We start from the raw sequence: 21,856 nt of genomic DNA, 5'->3' as shown, positions 1-21,856 counted from the left end.
TCGGAAGCCGTCCTCACATGTCCTTTCTCTCGACCCTCAGCTTGGACTCGCGGAGCGGGACCTCCAGGCGCGCTGACTTTGGTCCTCTCGATCAGATCTCCCGGTCGTAGAGCCCGGAGATGCATTTTGCGTGTCTCTCCAGTTCTGGGCCTCCGCTCCCTCTCCCGTCGAGGCCACCTCCCTGTCAAGCCAGTCCTGCACCTCCGCCGGCGACGTGAAAAAGAAGGATTTTCCCCCTCGGAGGACCTTGAGCTTCGCAGGGAAGAACATCATGTACCTGAGACCCCTCTCTCGGAGTGCCGCTTTCACTCCCGAAAATGACCTCCTTTCACGCTGAACCTGGAGGGTGAAATCTGGAAAGAAACGTATCACAGCGTTCTCATATAGCAGATCCCCGGATTGTCTGGCGGCCTGAAGGACGGCGTCCCTGTCTCTGTAATTCAATATTTTAGCTATAATTGTCCGTGGTGGCGCCCCCGGTTTAGGTTTCGGGATGGGCGCCCGGTGCGCGCGTTCGACTGTAAAGATGGTGGACAGACGCTTTGGTTTGAGGTGGTGAAGAATGAGTTCCTCCACGAACAGCTCCACGCTAGGCCCCTCAAGATCCTCCGGAACGCCAACGAGGCGTATGTTACTCCGTCTGGCTCTCCCTTCCTGGTCGTCCAGCCGTAGCGCCATCTGGCGATGTTGATGGACCAGGTCGTCCACTCTTTGCTCAAGACGTTTGGTGGATGCCCGCAGGTCCACTATGTCGGTTTCGTTGGCCCTGGCCTTTTCCGACGTTTTGTTGAGATCCGCCCGGAGGAGATTAACCTCTATGGCCATCTTGTCGATTTTGGTTTCAAGGGTGGTGCCCAGTCCCTGAATCGCCGTCATGATGCTAGCCAGAGAAGGTTCTTGCGGAGCCTGCTGGCCGCTCGCGGGCGGCTCCGTGCGCGGCGCACCCCTCTGCACCGTATACTTGTCAAGACTGTTCGCTTGCGAGGCCTGGCCCTGCTTAGGCCTCATGGTGAAGTTCGATTCGAGGGGGCAAGCTGTGGGGCAAGTCAGTGTGCACCCAGGCTGGCGCAGGCAGAAGAGGCGTCAGGATGCAGGGCGTGGCGCAGCGCCCGAGAGAGTGCCCCCAGGGTCGGGCAGTGTGAGGCGACCGGCCCAGCCCAGATCCCAGGGCCACACCCCCCCGCCAAGCGAGGTCGCAGGCTCAGGCGAGCAAGCAGCAGAAGTAGCCGGGCAATCACCTAGGCACCACGAGGCCTGAGCACCGCCCCAGGTCCGGATGTTACGCCACACCTTTCCAGGCACTCCAGTGGGTCACCGCCCCCAACCAGGCTCCTGCGCCACTGTGTCCAAACGCCCGCCGGTGCCCCAATGCGAGCCCACTTCCAATGTCACCCTCCACAGGCCAGATCCCGTGTCTTCAGCGATGGGCGCACCTCAACCTGTCAGGAAGCAGCCTCCGTCCACAGCGCGCTCACACCAGCTCCAGGCCAGGGTCTCCGTCCCGCACGGCCCTATCCCAGCACACTCCGTGGGGCGGAGGCCGGGTTACAACTGCCGCGATCGGCGCAAGTCCAGGCCCCAAGCCGGGGACTAAAGTTTTGCGGCACGCCGGCCGCGAGACTCGCACCTGCAGGGCCCTCTCCCGGCCCGCTCCGGGAGGCAGCGTATCTCGGCAACCGGAGGTCGCAGAGGGGCCGGAGCCGGACCGCTGTGCGCCGCGCAGGCAGGGGAGCCCGCAAACACCAGGAGATCCGTGGGACTAACGGATAATGGACGGCTGTAGGCAGGCAAGGGGATAGGGTCGGCGGAGCCGCGGGATCAAGCGGCCATCACTGTCGGCGCCAAGCCACGCCCCGACTTTTCAACTTTCTGATGTGAAATTGTGAACCCTAATCCTCATGTTAACAACATTTAAAGGCATTTTTATTTTTTGTACTTTTATGTCCCACCAAGCATCAGTTGGCGATACACCACTGGGTCACAAACCACAGTTTGCGAAACACCGTTCTATGTTGAGAATGGGACCACTAAAGAACCTGTGTATATATTTGAGTATAACAGATGAAATGAAAATATAAACCATTATTGTCCAAAACAATAAATCTATGTTTTCTATCTATATGTTCTCCCTTTTTCTTTATTCCACACTGCTGATGACTTGGGCAGGACATTGAGTAGGCAAGTCAAAACCATTGCTTCGATGGTTCATTTATTAACTCTACTAATGAAAGCACAACAGAAAAAGAGTGATTTTTCTAAGTAATTTTGAATGAATGTCACATTAAAATCAACAGCAACTTTCTAGTTGCATAACTATTTGGAGATAGTGCCACACAGTAGATAACATTTAATACCATCTCGTAAGTACTAAAAGAGGGTCTGATGTTCTAGTGACCAGACAATGTCATCACTACATTTTAAAGAATGCCAGGATAGGATTTCAAGATTATAGATTTTACCTTGGTATGAAAGTCTGATTAATGCTCACAAATTCTCAATTAGTTGTAGTCTAGAACCCATGTGAGAAATGATCTTCAAATGTGGATAATGGCATATTCCAATACTAAAAGTACATTCTCTTCTACATTATTCTGTGTCATATGTGTGAACAATTTCCAGTTGACCAAAGCATCCATTCCAGTATTATTGTCAATTAGAAAGTGTAAATTCCTCGAAAAACACACTGAAGGATAGCATATTCTCAGCAGTGAATTATAGATCTAATCTAAGGATGAACCATTTTATGACTCTAGAATGCAGTCATTGCCCTCAACCTCAAGCTCTTGCTAATACCCCGCTTGAGTGAAGTGTAGTTTTGAGGAATCACTAACTTAAATCTAAAACTGTTTCTGGCAGCACACAATAAGACTTGCTGAGGCTCACTGAACTGTTAATCCAATAATGTACTGATTCTGTCCTTTCTCCAAGGACAATACTTGGGGCTACAACTCCTCTGAAGTATAAGGCACTCAGGTTGGGATAATGTGCTGCATGAATATGGATAATTGATTAAAAGTACGATTTTAATACATCTTGTGTGATTGAATATCTTGATTAATGATCACTAGGAATTGAGTCTCTTTTTACTCAGTGTCAATGTCAAACAACTCAGATTCACAAAACTAGTTTGATAATCTGCACTGCAGGGCACATCTTTGCACAGGGGTTTATATAGGATTTTAGGTAATTCAGAAAGGTGTTTCAGCATGTATATTGAAGTCAACAAAAGCTGCATGGAGACAGGCCCAGTTAAAGAGTCAAGCATTCTGTACTCTCATGCATTGTTAAGTTGACACACGTTCTCTCTTTCCAGCACTTGGCAGTTAGGGTGTTAAATAACATGTTTGTTTGTAATTGCACATCTACCTGGGGATTTCTTGGACTTATGGGAGATACTTTTTGTAAATCACACATCTACCTGGGGATTTGTTGGGCTTATGGGAGATTATTTTTGTTACTCAACTCAGTGTCACTCATTTTTGCACTGCCCATGGATGAAAGGTTGAGTGCAGCAGTGAGGACATTTTCCTATGAATGGGGTGCTAAGTAAGGACAGATCGCTGCAGTAGATAAGTTAGTCTAAAGTACCACTGAAGAACCTGTGTACATATTTGAGTCTAACGGTGGAAATGAAGTTATCATAATACATCATAGGCTAAAACAATACATTTGTGTTTTATGTTTCTTCATTATTTTTTATTCCAGACTTCTGATGACTCGGACATGGGCATTGGCTAGGTAAGGCAAACCCATTGCTTGGATGGTTCATTTATTAACTCCACTAATAAAAGCACGTCAATAAAAGAGTGATTTTTCCAGGTGAGTATTAACGAATGCCACGTTAAGATCAACTTTGTAGTGGTATAATTATTTGCAGATAGTGCACACAGTAGATAACATTTAATACCATCTCACAATTACTAAAAGAGGGTCTGATGTTCTAGTGATATAATGACACTTGACAAATTCATCACTACTTTTTAAAGAATGCCAAGACAGCATTTTACGATTGCAACACTTACCTTGTTATGAAAGTCTGATTAATACTCACAAATTCTGATTTAGTTTTGAGTCAGGAGCCCATGTGAGAAATTATTATGCTGTGTCATTTGTGTGATCCGTTTCCAATTGACCAAATCCTCCGTTCCAGTATTGTCAATATGAAAGTATATCCTCAAAGAAAATACACGTAAGGATGTCATGTTCTACCCAGTGACCTATAACTCCAATGTTAGATGAAGCATTGTACGCCTCTAGACGGTAGTCATTGTCATCAACCTCAAGTTCTTGCTAATATGCTACTTAAGTGAAGTGTAGTTTTAATTAGGACCTCAAATCTGAAACGTCTTCTTACAGCACACAATGTGACTTGTTAAAGTTCAGTGTTCCATTAATACACTAATATACTAATTCTAACCATTCTCAAAGCGCATAACTTAGGACTGTGAGTCCTCTGAAGTAAAAGGCTCTCGGATTGGGATAATGTTCTGCATTAAAAATGATAAAAGATTGAATCAATCTATCAAACATTTATAAAGCGTTGTAAATCACCTGTGATTTAAAGTGAGTTAAAAGTCCTATTTAAATACATGTGAATGAATATCTTAATTAATGAACACTGAGAACTTATGTACCTTTTCGCTCATTGCGAATGTCAAACATTTACTGACCCAGATTCCCAAAACGAGTTTGCAGATCTGCATTTGCTGAGATCACCTATGCACAGATGTTGATGTAAGATTTTAGTTAATTCACAAAGGTTGCCTTGTGTATATATTGAAGTGAACAAAACCTGCATAAAGAAGGGCCCAGTTAAAGTATCAAGCATTCTGTACGGTCATGCATTGTTGAGCTGCCAAGCGTTTTCTCTCTTTAACCCTTGGTAGTTTGGGAATTAAACAACATATATGTTTGTACAGCACACATGTACCTGGGGATTTCTTGGAGCTATAGGAGATTTTGGTACACATGCATCGAGGTAATTTGCAAGTGCAAAAAATGCGAATCTGTAAAACAGGACCTTTGAGCTCGCAAATTAGCCCTTTGCCATGCATCTAAACAAATCTGCGGAAAAATAAGAAAATCGCAAAAATAAGGAATCGCAATCTTGCGAGGCCCAAAATTGTGATTCCTTATTTGTGAATCGCCATTACAGAGTCGCAAAGCTATGCTGGAAAAGTCGCAAATAGCGATTTCCATGAAAATTGCAAAATAGCGATCACAAATTACTGAATTTTACAGGCAGGTGGTAAACAGGTGAGAACAATCAAAACAGGAGAAGGAGGATATAGGAGCGCATTTTTAGAGTGCACATTACTTTGTTGGGGCAGACAGAGGAAGAGATCTAAGACAAGTATAGGTTAAATGCTGACATGATACATGATCTGACAGCTGAACTGGATCCCCTACTGCAGCACCAGACTCCCAGGACACATGCCATTCCCACTCATGTGCAGGTCCTATATTTCCTGCACCTACTAGAGTCAGGTAGCTTCCAGGGTGTAGTAGCTGTAGCTGGAGGGGTGTCACAAAGTGCCCTGTGACATTTTTTTAATTCATTCCCCAATGTCATGTTGACCAGGTTACACCACCACATTAGCTTCCCCTCAAACCCACACGATTTGCTTAAGACAAAACTAGACTTCTATCAGGTAGTCCAGTTTCCCCCTTGTAATAGGTTGCATTGATGGAACACATGTAGCCATTTGTCCACCATCAGTGAATGATATATTTCTAGGAACCGGAAATCCTACCATTCACTGAACATCCAAGTAGTCTGTAATGCTAAAAACATCATCCATGACATAGTGGAACAATACCCTGGCCGCACACATGACTCGTACATATTCTGACACAGTGGCATACACACTTGTCTCCTTGGGGGTGAATTTGGAGAAGGATATCTGCTAGGTAAACAGATGTTGCAATGTCTCTGACAGTATGTACAAATGTTAATGCATATCTGTTACTAACTGTTTGCTTACTACCCTGTAGGTGACAGCACATACTCCGTGTGCAACTACATCCTGACACCATACCTCAACCCAAGTACCCCAAGTGAGCAGCGTACCAATGCAGCGCACATCGCAATCCAAAACGTCATCGGGCGCACCGTTGGCCTACTGAAAAGTAGGTTTCACTGCCTCCACAAGACTGGCGGGCCATTGCAGTACCGACCTGAGACCTGCTGCAGAATTGTGGCCACCTGTGCCATGTTGCACAACATCGCTACTAAGAGAGGCATACCCCTGGCAATGTCTGACAGCGAGCCTGAGGAGGACAACCAGCCAGGGCAACTACAAGCAGCAGCTGGGGCAAGCTTGGCAGAAGGGAGAAGAAGACGTGCAGAAATTACACAGCATTATTTTTGGGTGGGTAATGACGAGACAAGACAGCATGGTCGAACTGTACAGGATTTATTTTAAAGTAGAAATGTGGTAGTGTTAATGCACAGATACCAAATGCTAAATAGCACAGTGGGTGTAAGCCAAAAAATAAAAACAAGACATCATCATTGGGCTTGAGTGTTAGTCACAACTTTGGCCATGATAATGGTTACATCACCATATACGAGGTTGTCTGCCAACACCACCCTATTTTTTTTGTCCACGCACTCCCATCCGCCTTTCTGAAGACTCGTCCTTCTCCCTCATGGGGCCTTCAGAAGTTGTGGTGCTCTTAGTACTGGGCCTCCGGCATGTAGTCACTGGCACCAACAGACTACTGAGGCTGGATGCCTCCTCACTCTCCCCACCTCCCAGTACATTGCTGCCCCCAGCAAATGCAGTCTGAAATTGCACTACTGCATTTGTGCCCTGGACGAGTCCCCTGACCACATCCCCCACAGCAATGGATTATTTCCTCCTGACTGGCCCCAGAACAGTGCTGTGTTGGTGCTCAGCCTGTTGATAGATATTGTGTAGCCATCTAGGCGCCCTAAGAATTGGTGATGCTTTTTTCTTTGGGACTCCTGCATCACCCTGCATAGCTCCTGGGTGGCTTCATTGGACCGTCTATGCCCTTCCACCACTGATGCAATCAGCTCTTTCAAGCAGTCCCCCATGTCTGCCAGTCTGCAATGCTGTGCCTACATTAACCTAATGTTCTTTGCTTGCAGGCACTGCACCCTCAGCATTTGGCTCTCCAGCCCACCCCAGACATTTGGATTTTAATCCTCTGTTTTTCTAATCTGTGCGCTTGACCTGCACCTCCGGGTTTGATTATTGCTGCACCGGACCTGTGACTGGGGTATTGTTGTGGGTGAAGGACCAGGCTGGGGATCTTGTTTGCTCTCTTCCTCAACTTCCTTGACAGGTAGTGGTGGGACTGTGGACCTGCGTCTAGTGGGTGCAGAGTTTGTGGTTTGTGGGGCCACGGGTGTCTCCACATCTGCCTCAGCCAGAATCACTTGTGTGTCTCCGCCTTCACTTCCCTCTAACTCCTGTGCAGCTGCATCTGTGATGTTAAACAGTGCAATTTTCAGTTTCAGGTCAATATTCATGTCTCACATAGTGCATTTTTGAGTTCCATTACATTACTAACTGACACACAGTGCCCACATGTTTTGCTTCCTTGTTGTACTTGTGGGCAACAATAATGTTTTCCTATCTACTTCCCTTCCCTGCCTGTTCATCCCATAACGCATTTGGGTGTAGCAAGTAAAATGTGACTGGAGTAGGATTCTGCACACTGAACCTGATCTGATGTTTCTAATTTTCTATTCTTTATTAATTTGTCATTTGCATGCATCTTACCTTGTGATGTACTGGCCGGTGCAGAGGTGTCCAACTCTGTCACTCCGAGTACAGCTTCAGGCTGGAGTGTGGGCTCCACTAGGTCCTCCAGGGGTGTTTTCCCAGGCAGTGTTGCAGGTCCACCTCCAGTCTGCTTTGTCACCAAAAGCCTGTCAGCAACCCTCTCCTTTGCATGGCTGCGCAGGTCATACCACCGTTTGCGCAGGTCTTCTATTGTGCGGTGGGTGACCCCTACTGCATTCACTTTGGCTTGTATTCTGAGCCAGATTTTTCACTTCTCTGACTCAGGGACCTGGAGTGATAGTTTCCCAAACACCTTGTCATGGCTCCTCACTACCTCCTCAATGAGGATTTATATCTCCTTCTCACTGAATTTCAGTTTCCTTTTTCGATTGGCTGCCTGCTTCGCAGTTGCTCCTGAAGCCATGCTTTGTTCCAGGACAGTTTTGCCAAATCAAAATTTGGAACCTCAGCTGGGCTCCTGCACTCTGCCTCCTCCTCTGACACTCCCAGTGTATTGGAATCAGCATGGGATGCATCACTTCCTGATTGTGATGTCATCAAGCTGCACCAAAAGCGACTCGCAATTTGCAATCTTGCAAATAGCGAAATCGCAATTTGCGATCTCGCTAATTGCAATTTGACTAGCGAGTCAGTAATATGTAATCCCTAATAGCAATTGTGAATATTAGCGATTCGCTATTTTGTTGGTGCATTGGATTTTGCGATTCCTTATTAGCGATTCCTTAAAAATTACTATTAAGGAATGGCAAAATCAAACTTTGATGCATGTGGGGGTTTGTTTGTTACTAAACTCAGAGGTACTAATTTTTGCACTGCCGAGGATGGCAGCTTGAGGGAACCAGGTAGGATATTTGCCTATGATTGAAGTGCTAAGCAGGGACAGACCACTGTAGTAGATAAGTTAGTCTATTGCCTGTAGGTACAATGCAAGAATAGTACTCACTTTCTCTTTCATTGTAGTTAACAATTTTAATATTATATATCAGTTCTTTCCAAAGTTGTCAGAACCATAACCTAATTTTTATAAGGCAAACATTTGCAACCCACCTTGCTTTAATGGCAGTGTGTTTTTTTTATATAATTGAGGGCTCGGGTGGTGGGGCACTGTAATTTACTTATAGCAAATTTTTTATTGAAGTGCCCACTAAATTTGCACAGACATGCAGTTTTAATGATACAGCTATATTGCACAAAAATAATAATGTGTGGTTGGGTTTCAGTGAATATTTATCATTTGTGAATCAGAATGGAAAGTGTTTAGATATATTTTGTTCCTAGTTAAAAAAAATATATTACACTTCAGAATTACAAAAATGTGCTGAATGTATACAGTTGATTTAAAGGTATTTACATTTTGTCATGTGTTACAAAAATTTTCTTTCACCTTACCTGCACTGCAGCAAGATTGCCACATAATTCACTTTACTTTTCTTTCTCATACTTCAAAGTGAGAGGGATTTTTAAACACCAATTCCCAAGTTAAAAAAAGCAGCAATTTGTCATAAGGCATAGCCTGACATTTGACCTCTGTTTATGAAATGCAGCAAATATGACAATAGAAATACAGAATTTAAAAGCAACTTTATTAACTGCTTGGCCTTTTCTCACCCACCCAAAATAGGCTGGGATTGCGACCCACAGTTTGAGAAAGAGTGTTCTATAATGAAAATAATACCACTAAAGTACTTGTGCACATATTTAAGTATCAAGGAGGAAATATAATGATCATAATCCATTCTAGACCAAAACGATAAAGCTGTGTTTTATGTTTTATTACTATTTTGCATTCCAGATATGTATTTCTGTTGACTCAGACACGGACATCGACATTAATCAGGTAAAGCAAACCCATTGCTTTGACTGCACATTTATTAACTCTACTAATAAACAACACCAGTAAAATAGTGTTTTTTTCAGGTGGTTTGAACAAATGTATCTCACTAAAATCAACTACTTTATATTTGTATTTCTATTTGGAGATAGTGCTCACAATAGATAATCTTTAATACCGTCTCATAAAGACAACAAGAGTGTCTGATGCAGTACATTTTAATTAACCCTAAGATAACATTTTAAGACTATAGCATTTACTTTGCCATAGAGGAAAAGTCTGACGAACACTCTTAAATTTCCAATTAGTTTTTGTTAAGAACCCACATGTGGAATGATCTCCAAATGTGGTTAATAGTTTGTAGCACTACTTTAAGTACACTCTTGTCTACTTTATTCTGTGTCATAAGTATGAACAGTTTCCAATGTTGCAGAGCATTGTTTCCACTGTTGTGTAATATGAAAGTGTATCCCCTGCGAAAAACGGACTGAGCGATTTTATATTTTATGCAGTCAACTGTAACTCTAATATAAGAATGGAGCAATGTAGATGTCTAGAATGCAGCCATTACCACCAGCCTTAAGCTCTTGCTAGTATCCTACCTGAGTGAAGTGTAGTTTTAAAGAATTACCACCTCAAATCTAAAACTGCTTTCAGGCAGCACACAATGATACACGTTGAATCACAGGTTAATTGTAAACCCAATCATACACTGATTCTAAACTTTCTCCTTGGATAATACTTGGGACTGTGACTTGATTTACTGTGCTGCACGAAATAGGATAATTTATTATAAATACTAATAAAAATACATTATATTAAATAATATCTTGATTAATGATCGCTGAGAAATTATATCCTTTGTAACCCAATGTTGTGCTTAAAGAATGTCAACAATGGGGGCATAACCACCAAGATGGTTGAGCGGCAGCACTTCTCGTGCACTCTGGCCCCAAAAATAAGATCTTAATATATCTCACCACCCCCAGGCCCCAGAAATGCCTGAAACTATGTCAGCTTATCGTGGTGCATACTGGGGGGGGGGTGGACCCAGGGCGATTGAGGGGTGTATCTGCGATGCAGCCGTGATGTGCAGGCCACCCGTTCTTGACTACTAGAGGCCTAGTTGTGCTCGGAGCCCCTTGGCGAAAAACAGTCTGCTGGAGGTGAGCAATGATAGCGGGCCTGGAAAGTGGTGCAAGAGGCACTGACCCCTTTCCCCTAGTGGAGACGAACACTGAAGGAGCCAGAGCTGAGGAGGCTGAACCTGGTGCAAGGTCTGTGGTTCTGGCCATATGGGAGACAAAGGCCCTATACCATGGTGCTGGAGCGGGTGGTGAGCTCTCTCTCCCTGTTCCCCTGGCGGATCTTTAGAACAGAGGTGAAGGGAACTGAAGCTGCTGATCCTGGCCTGGCTAGCTGCTGATCCTGAGGCCCTAGGGCAAGCCAGATTGGTATGGGCCAAATCGTGAACAAACAGCGCCGGGCTTGGTGGAGAGGAGGTATGTGGTCAGGGGACCCCACATGGGATGCTTGCAGGGCACAGGAGCACACCCTGAATGCCTTGCCTGTGAGAGGTAAAGGAAAACAAGGGTACCCCAGTAATTGAGCCTAGGTGGGAATAATGTTTATAGAAACAATGGTTCAGAAAGTGGCCAAAGGATTGGTCCAAGGGAGAAGCAGTGAGATACGCCTGAATAGAGGACACAGTAATTATAAAAACGGAGACAATAAATGTTGGAGGGAGCAAGGAAAAGTGTGGCCAGGGACAAGTTATGATCAGGATAACAATTCTTATTTATTTGCAATAGTACACAGAGAATATTGCTCGTGCAGGTGTTCACATAGGAAAGTGTCAACAAGCGTGAGGTGCTCAGTGAAAGTGATTTTAAATTATGTATATCGCATTGACAACACATGAGAGAACTCTTTAAAAAAATAAAATAATGCATATGGAGTTCTGGTTGCAGAGGGTCGATGCCGTTTCGATCTCGATTAGTAAGAGATAATCTTCAGGACAAAGTGTATGTGAGCAAACCGAATCTATAAGAGATACATTGTATTAGGGTATCATCCTGGTCATGGAGTATTAATTCATACTACAAATGGTGAAGAGCTCCCAACTAGCAAGGCGTTTAACTAGTAGTAGAAGCAAAGATTGTAAATTTGCTTCCACCACTTAGACACCTCGCTATGTAATTTCCCCTGCTTACTACACATGCCATGCCTCATATATCCTTTCTGACCTATCGACTTTGATTAGTTCATTCCTTTTCTCTGCATAGTTTTTATTAATGATAGCCTTCGCCGAAGCATTATGTCTAAATCATATAAGTTGAGTAGGCTGAATTCTGCAATGTATATACTAGTATGTCATGTCACTAAAGTGTGCCTTAAATTTAAGTGACTATATCACACTGTGTCTCCCTTGGACCAATCCCTTGGCCACCTTCTGAACCATTGTTTCTATAAACATTGGCTGTGAGAGAAGCCTTGGAACTGCCAGAACTACACAGTAACCTATAGATGCCCCATATGAGGAGAGACATGTGACCTGGGTGACCCAGGAGCGAGCCCAGCCTGAGCCATTGGAGAGTGATGGTCCTGCAGCCTATGAAGCCTGATCCCTGCGAGGTTGACTGCAGGTTACATTACATTTGGCTGTGGGCTGCACACAATGTACAGGCTCATAAGACAGTTAATATTGGGAAACCCTAGTGTCAGTAGTGAAGTACTACTTGAGAGCACCCCCCCCCCACTAGGATATGAACTGTTTGAAACCTGGGAGTGGACTTTCCTCTCCTTCGCCGCACCTGCAACTGGCTCATAGCTGTCTTCCTCACATGTGCTGTATCACTCTGTTACTAGCTAGAGGTCCTGATCTGAGGAGTGCTCTCGAGGGGTGAGGATTGCACTGTCAGTGTTCACAACGGGCCTACTCCCTGGCAGAAAATGGGCAAGGACAAACAGACGAAAAACACCCAACAAACAAAAATGTATTGATTTACCTCCCCAAGCACAGGCATAGGTCTGCCGAACGGGGAGAATGAGGCACCCAGGGTGCTACAGAATCATCCAAAGCTCAGATCCCGGCAGACATTGAAGCTTCAGGGCTTGCATTGGAGGCAGACATTTAGGCCATGACGCGCAACATTAATCTGCTCCGCACCGACCTGCGTAAGTGGCTGAAGAGCAGTGGAAACATAGAACCAGGTCACATAAATAAAAGAGGAGCTCACCCACCTGAAATCGGTGGTCACTGTGCTCGAAGTCTGCTCAAGTACAATGGAGGTATGGCTAGGGAGTATGTGGAGGGGAGCTCCAGTGGGTGTAGTGTCAGATTTGTGGGATTTCCTGAGAATGCCGAGGGAAGTAAACCAGAGTTCTTCCTGGAGGAGTGGATTGAGATGGTGCTCCCAGACACAAACTTGTCAAAATATTTGGCAGTGTAGAGGACTCACAGGTCCTTTGCCCCACCAATACAGCCAGGGGCTCCCCTCAGGACTGTAATTGCTAAATTCCTTGACAACAGAGACTGTGACGAAGTGCTGCAGATGGTTCGAAAGAAGCGAGACCCAAAGTTTGAGAATCATGTTATCCGTATTTTACCTGATTATACCAGGGCTGCAGCGGCATCAAACTAAAGTTTAGCGTAATGGGATTAAATTATATTCTGCTGTATCCCAGAAAGTTGAAAGTGATCCTGGATGTCCGCTCACACTTTTTTGCCACACCAGAGGAGATGTGGGATTGGTTACAGATCTGCAGTGGACACAGCATGCCTGTGGTGCTATGAGGCAAAACTGTAAGGCCCCCAGTTAGGGAGGTGGAGTGGAGGATCTACCCCAGATGGAGAAGCAGATGCCGACAACGTTCCTGGTTCAGTATGAGGGTGGTGGTGAGACCGTATGGAACACGGGATTTGGAGACGCAGCACCAGGAAAGGGAAAAGGCCAGGGCACTGGTCAAGAATGTCACCTCGGCTGAATCTTCCGATAAAGAATCAGATTAGTTGGTGGATCCTGGCTGAACTGTCAGAGATATACACATGGCTTAAGGGGAATGGTGGGCAGACTGTGGAACTTGTTGAGAGTGCCGCAGTCACAGATTTCTGAGAGAAATGGTGACCCAACCTGTGTAGATGAGAGCAGTGAGCCTTGTACCACAATAGAAATAGAGTGCTTTCCACTTGGCTGCGACACGGGGTATTCAGGTGGATTGTATGGGTTCCAGGGGTTGTTTACACTCTGTTGGGACTGACAAACAGACACAATGTGGGACTTTGGGTGGCATCCTCCAAGGGTACTGGAAGCACACACTAGTTCACCCAACCTCTTCTTTACCCACACCCTTTATGTTATTCTGATCTTTGCTTTTCTTGTTTTTCTTGTCCATTCTCATGTGGTGAGTAAGTGATGGTGAGTCGAGTAGTAGCGAGCATAGGGAACATAAGAGCGGAGCACTGCATGATACCCTCATGGGGACAGAGGCGTAGCTAGAGCTGAGGGATAGCCACAAGGCTATCCCTCAGATTGCTGCCCCTGGGGCGGGTGGGGGGGAGCGGCGAGCACTTGAAAGAGGTTCAAGAGACACGTAGTATATCCGCTAATAGTTACCTCGATCATGCAAGTTACATGTACATACATGACACGGTCCCAAAGCTACACAGTTGAATACACCAGTGACTGGCAGTACAAAAGAGAACACACAGACTGCATGATCTATCCGGGGACTCAGAAAACTGCATGTGACATCCATCAAAGAGCTGCGTGAACAATTACCTGGTAATCCCCTCAGCACAATGCAAACATGCACATACTGTGAGAAGTTGGCCTGGCATATGATGTCCACTATTCTAGTGGGCACCTTCCACCATTCCAAACGACCCTTATTGATGGTAGGTTTAAAGTCAACCTTATAGAAAGCTGTCCTAGTGGTAGCTGTGGAGAGCAGCCTTCAGGCTAAGTCTTGAAAGGAATGTAAAGCAGCTTGTTTTACCAGTCTATAATCTATTGAATGATCAAATAAAAGTACACCACACAAGGTATATATCAAATATATATGTATTTACACAACCCCTCTGGTCTCTTTATGAGGCTAGAGGTAAAAGTACAATACAAGGAACTTAATTAGCATGCAAAAAGTTGCACAGTATACGTTATGCCCTAGGGGCCTCACAAACCATATACTAAAATAGTGGTATAAGAACCACCCGAGGTAGGGACGCAGGAGACCCACGGGGGATGCGTGCAGTGTCTAAACACAGCAGCGAATCACCATTGGCTTCCATGGAAGAAAAACAAGTTACAATTTTAAAAGATTAAGGACACGGGAGTGAACTGCGATGGAACCCTTTTAGACACTTCGAAAGTCAAGACACACGGGAGCACCGGAGTACTCGTGTTACCTCACCCAGGGAAGCCGGGTGCATAGGTGTCTTTTGGTGTCGGGTTTCGTCGTCGATTCCAATGGAGAGCTGCGAATAAGTGCTGCAGGCGACCAGAGGAAAAGTGTCCGGGTGGATCCAAGGGTGGATCGGAGAGCTGAAGAACCTGAAAGCAGAGGGGACAGAGTCTGGGTCACTAACCAGTGACCAGGATGGCAACAGGAAGATGCCAGCCGATGTTGGGTGCTTTCAAGTGAAGGAGGTGAAGCTTGACTCTTCACCCACGAGGACCAGGAGGCATCGACGACGACCAGGAGCTGGATTCGAGCAGTCCCATGAAGGATGTTCAGTGCTGTAGTGTCATAATCCGGATTGGACCCAACAAGCCTAGGCAACAGCAACCCACACAAGATGACAAAATTGGCTTTGTTGCAGACCTGTAAGGTCTGAGGGTCTCCCCCTTTGGAGAGGAGTCAGAGCACGTCTGGAGCAACCAGGAAAGCTCAAGAAACAAAGGATTGTCCTTCTTGGAGACCCACTAGCCAACGGACTAGGGATCGCGAAGGAGCCTCAAGCTGCGGTGAAGAAAACGGCCCACGGAATACTCGTGGAGTGTAGGCCTCTGATGTTCGGTGCAAAAGGTGCTCGGGCATGGGCTTCAAATACCCCAATGCACAACTTCGGGAAGTAGGTGCAGTTGTAAAAATGCATGATGTCCAGGAGTTCCGGTCCCACGTTTCTCGTGTCAGCTACATGTCTCAGCTTTGCTGAGGACTCGTGTCAGCCTCAGAGTTGTCTGAAAGTCCATGTACTGGGTCGCAGATCCTTCGGGATCCGGCGGAAGCCTAAAAAATGCAGACAGGCAAAGATGCTTCTTGGTGCCTTTTTGAACAGGAAGGTCACTCGAAGGTCCAGGATATATGTTGCAGAGTTTCGTCCAGGGTAAACTAAAGTCCTAGGGACTGGGTTCGCATACTTATACTAAGTTTAGGGGTTGGACTAACTCTAGGGTCCCACCTTTGGGAGGACCTGGGGAGGAGGTGGTTACACCCCTTCCCCTTTGTCCAATTTCAGGCCAGAGCTGGGCTGGGCGCCCCAGTAACCAGTTTAAACTGGGAAATGCATGGAGTACCTTGTGTGCGCCAGGCAGTGTCTGAAAAGCATTCACTAAATACAACCCACCCTGCCTCAATACACTAAAGCCTGTCTGGGTAGGTTCTAGCACCTCCCTGGACAGGAAACCTATTGTCCAGGCCTCCCCTGCCGGAGTTTCATCCAGCAGCAGGAGGTCAGACTTGTGTCTGTGGCAGCAGCATCCATTTTGTGATGCTGAGGCTCTTTTAAACTTTAACCGGGTATTCCAGTGTGTACATGTCTTCTCCCTCTAGAAGGGTGGAATTCTACCTCCGCCACCAGAACTGGCGGGGGTAGTATTCCAAATCGTTTGACACAAAACACCACATGTTTTGATAAAGCCAAATCAAAGATTGCATTAACCACAAGGATTATAATGTTATGTTACTGTTATGTTACTTTGGTTTATATAGCGCCAACTCACCAACAGGTCTCGAGGCACTCCCGACCAAAGAAACACACTGTATTCTTACTCGCAGAGAGATAAAAATAATGTACAGGTTAACCTGTGGCTCCAAAAGCCTCCCTAAACAAGATAGTTTTCAACTGCTTTCTGAAGCAAAGAAGATTTGACTCCTTGCGCAAGGAAACTGGTAACTTGTTCCATAACAGTGGGGTGAGTATGGAAAAGGACCTTCCACCTTTTGTGGCCATTTTAAAGCGAGGACAAGTCAACAGCTGGGCATCGGACGATCTTAAGGCTCGTTTCGGGTTGTAAGGCATTAAACGATCCTTAATATAGACAGGAGCTTGCCCATGAATTGCCTTATGTGCGATACATAGGCTCTTGAATTCTACCCTCTGCTTCATAGGGAGCCAATGAAGCTTAGAGAGTAAAGGGGATGCATGTGATCTTCTTGGAAGTTTGAAGATTAGACGTGCAGCGTCGTTCAAAACGACCTGCAGTCTACTTATCAAATTCTTTGGTAGACCTAAATAAAGGACATTGCCATAGTCCAGTCTTAATAATATGGTGGCCGATACCACCGTCCGAAGCATAGATTCGGATAAAAGAGGGACTAATCTGCGCAATTGCCTAATTAGGCCAGTACAAGTACCTACGACCGTAGAAATCTGGGTAACCATCGACAAATCCTTGTCAATTTTTATACCCAGACTTTTCACGTTGGGCACTGGTGTTGGAGTGGGCCCAAGTTCTTTTGGCCAAAACAAATCTCCCCATGGTGAAGTGCCAGTAGACACCACCAAAACCTCCGTCTTCTCGGGATTAATTTTCAGCAGATTGTGACTCATCCAGCTGACTGTATACCTAAGGACCTCCTGTATATGTAGCTGTGCTGCTTTGGAGTTCTCAATGCTAAAAAGCAGTTGGGTGTCGTCTGCGTAATTAAACACCCGACAACCCATCTGCACTAAGGACTCAATAAGGGGTTGCAGGTAAAGATTAAAAAGTAACGGTGATAACGCGAATCCCTGCGGAACCCCACAGTCCACCCTGCCAATCTCAGAAATCTCCTTTCCCAATTGAATCCTCTGCTGCCTCCCTGTCAAAAAGGACTCTAGCCATTTGTAGGCTGTGTCCTTTATTCCAAACCTCGCCAGTCTGTCCAGAAGCAGATCATGGTTGACAGTGTCGAATGCCGCTGATAGATCTAAAAGTATCAGGGCACTTGGTCTCCTACTGTCAGCCATGTCCCTGAGCTCATCCAACACCGAGAGCATCACCAATTCGGTGCTGTGATGTGCCCGAAAACCTGCTTGGCGTCCCTGGAGAAGATTGTGTGGTTCCAGGAAAGCAGACATCGACTGTAGCACATGCTGTTCCAAAATTTTGGACATAAACGGCAGCTGAGAGATTGGTCGATAATTTTTCTGATTTGTTGGTTCCGCTCCCGGTTTTTTCAGCAAGGGTCGTACCCGAGCTTCTTTGAGCCTTATTGGGAGATAGCCCATCTGCAGTGAGCTATTTAAAAAGGAGACAATGTGGTCAGACAAAAAGGCTAATGCTCCTCGGAAGATAGTCGGAGGACATGGATCTGCCGGTGAACCAGATTTTATAGAGGACATAAGATGTTCAAGCCTCGTGGAATCCAACTCTGGAAAAGTCGAAATAGTGCAATCCTGCGGTATTTCGACCAACTGCGGTGGGTCAAACCTACTCACAGTGTTGCTCTTGATCTCAGAGAGGATAATCTCAACTTTTTCCAAGAAGTAATGTTGGAACGTATTACACTCAATCTTTGTAACCGCATTCTCTGGTTTCTTTGTCAATTCCGACAAAATGCTGAAAGTTTCTTTCTGCACATTGTGTGCACGCTTAATGCGGGTATCAAAATATTCAGCTTTAGCCCCCAACATACTTTTCTTATATGCTTTTGAAAAAGTTTTATATTGTTCCCTATCAAATTCCTCCTTAGATTTCCTCCATCTCCTTTCCAAGCTACGAAGCTTTTTTTTAAGTTCTCTCAGAGAGGGGGTATACCAAGGTGCACCCTTCCCCAGACCCTTTACTCGTTGTAATTTCTCTGGAGCTATCTGGTCAATTGCCTGGGAAATAGTCTGAGTTAAACACAAATAGTCCTCTTCTAAATTTCCACTAAGCGGAACAAGGTATTGTGGAAGAAAGTCCGACAACGCTTGTGAGTTAACCTTCCTCCATTGGCGTACTCGCTTCAGTTTTGGAGCTTGACAAGGAGGTTTCCCACTAATGGGGATAGTGCAATAGATGAAAAAATGATCTGACCAAATACAAAGTAGGACGCTATCTATAGTGACTTCAGGGTCTGAGGTCCAGATCAGATCAAGGGTATGTCCTTTAATGTGAGTAGGGCCATCTACCAGCTGTGTCAGGCCGATTGAGGACATGACATGCTCCAATTGTCGAGATACTGATACTTTGGGGGATTTTTCCCAATGAAGGTTAAAATCGCCAGTAACCACCACTTTTTGGTATCTAGAACAGATGTCAGATATGATGGGACAAAAGAGATCATTAAAGGCAGGCGAGGAGTTAGGGGGACGGTAGATGGTGAGAATCACCCAGCAAGAGTTTTCAAAGGTAAACTTAACGCCAAGTATATCAGCCAGGTCTATCGAGTCTGCCATCAAGTTTTCCATTGTCAAACACCTTTTAAAGAAAATTGCAACTCCTCCACCTCGCAAGTTGTTAACGCGGTTACCCCAGACAACATCATATTCACCGGGCAAAGCAGCTAAAATATCTGGGGCTGAATTTTCATCTAGCCACGTCTCGGTTAAGGTTAGAATATCGATATCACCATCCTGGAGGAGAGTGAAAATATCGAGGTGGTGTTTATGAAGAGATCTTGTATTCAAACTAACCACTTTCAATTGGTGTTGACGGCAATAGAGCCTAGTGTTAGGAGATTTCCAAATATGCAGATCTTTCAGCCTATCAATGATGTTCGGCTCTAGCCTCACCGTATTTGCGTTAAGCAGATGTAGAAAGTCCGCAGAATAGGTATAGTTTTGACTAAGAGTCCTAGCCCCTGGACCCGGTCGTGCGCGGATGGGCGCAGACGGGCTGGACTCTGGCGTGACTCCGGCGTGCTCATGCTGCGCGTATACATGGCCACCTTAAGTAGATGTCCAACCCCTAGCACGCTAACCACAATGGCGCCGCCGAGCGTGCAATCGTTACCCCCAAGATGGCGCTGGCATTCAATGCAGGTGAGCGGGACCCGCCAAGTGCGGTGTTGAAACAATTATAGAGCAAGTGAGGGCCAAGTCTCTAATCTAAAAGCCAGGGTAAGATTAAATTATGAAAACTAAAATAGAAAACGGGTAATTAAAAATATCCAAGCCTAAGCGTGAATAGTTAAAATAATGTGAGTCTCAGCGCGACCTAAGCGCGACCTGTTCTAAAGCGCTGCTTTCAGAGTGAATGCGCGTTTACCTGGTCAAGCCCCTACCTCCTGAGACAGCTCACCTTAAGTAGATGTCCAACCCCTAGCACGCTAACCACAATGCCGCCGCCGAGCGTGCAATCGTTACCCCCAAGATGGCGCTGGCATTCAATGCAGGTGAGCGGGACCCGCCAAGTGCGGTGTTGAAACAATTATAGAGCAAGTGAGGGCCAAGTCTCTAATCTAAAAGCCAGGGTAAGATTAAATTATGAAAACTAAAATAGAAAACGGGTAATTAAAAATATCCAAGCCTAAGCGTGAATAGTTAAAATAATGTGAGTCTCAGCGCGACCTAAGCGCGACCTGTTCTAAAGCGCTGCTTTCAGAGTGAATGCGCGTTTACCTGGTCAAGCCCCTACCTCCTGAGACAGCTCACCTTAAGTAGATGTCCAACCCCTAGCACGCTAACCACAATGGCGCCGCCGAGCGTGCAATCGTTACCCCCAAGATGGCGCTGGCATTCAATGCAGGTGAGCGGGACCCGCCAAGTGCGGTGTTGAAACAATTATAGAGCAAGTGAGGGCCAAGTCTCTAATCTAAAAGCCAGGGTAAGATTAAATTATGAAAACTAAAATAGAAAACAGGTAATTAAAAATATCCAAGCCTAAGCGTGAATAGTTCAAATAATGTGAGTCTCAGCGCGACCTAAGCGCGACCTGTTCTAAAGCGCTGCTTTCAGAGTGAATGCGCGTTTACCTGGTCAAGCCCCTACCTCCTGAGACAGCTCACCTTAAGTAGATGTCCAACCCCTAGCACGCTAACCACAATGGCGCCGCCGAGTGTGCAATCGTTACCCCCAAGATGGCGCTGGCATTCAATGCAGGTGAGCGGGACCCGCCAAGTGCGGTGTTGAAACAATTATAGAGCAAGTGAGGGCCCAGTCTCTAATCTAAAAGCCAGGGTAAGATTAAATTATGAAAACTAAAATAGAAAACGGGTAATTAAAAATATCCAAGCCTAAGCATGAATAGTTAAAATAATGTGAGTCTCAGCGCGACCTAAGGGCGACCTGTTCTAAAGCGCTGCTTTCAGAGTGAATGCGCGTTTACCTGGTATAATGCACTTAAGAGCATATGGTATGGCTATATCATAGAGCAGCTATAAGGAGGTATTTCCGAAAGCTGCAGAGGGGTTCAGCTCATGCTAGGGGCACCCTCTCACACAAAACCAAGCACCCTGCCTTCAGGATTGTCAAGGCCTGCCTTAGGAGTGACTTACAGGCTAATATGTGTCTATATATATATATGTAGATATATGTATACTATATCTAAGTAAGGGGTGCTTACGCCACCTTACCCAGGCTGCAAGCGCAGACCTGTGGTGCCATTTTGGAAGGCTTCCCAGGGGTGGCATAATACATGCTTCAGCCGCTGGTAGGCCTCTGGGGTACCTATGCCCTGGGTACCTAAGGTACCATATACAGGGACTCACAAGGGTAGCCCAGTAACCAATCTGGTATGTACCTAAAGTACATGGTATCAATTTAGAGAGAGAACAGCTAGGCTAGGGTCCTGATTAGCAGGGCCACAGCCAGACTAAAGTCGATAAACCAGTGAAACACAACAAAAAGTGGGGGTAACCATAGGAAGCAGATCCTACTCTCCTACACACACATGACACTGTTCAGGGATCCATCATCTACAGCTGACATTAAATGACCATTCATCATGGTCCCCCCATTAAAGCAGTGCACTTTGTGATCTGCATGGCACATGTTCTTTGTAGCAGGCACATTAACCCTCTGTGCTACCTTTCCAGGAGTCACCCCTTCCATTAGACAAAACTCTGATCTCTCTCTCTCTAGGAAAAACATTAATCACCGAAGTTATCATGACATTTT

Source organism: Lissotriton helveticus, chromosome 10, assembly GCF_964261635.1.
Source record: "Lissotriton helveticus chromosome 10, aLisHel1.1, whole genome shotgun sequence".
Classification (NCBI taxonomy): domain Eukaryota; kingdom Metazoa; phylum Chordata; class Amphibia; order Caudata; family Salamandridae; genus Lissotriton; species Lissotriton helveticus.
This window is presented reverse-complemented; position numbering follows the sequence as displayed.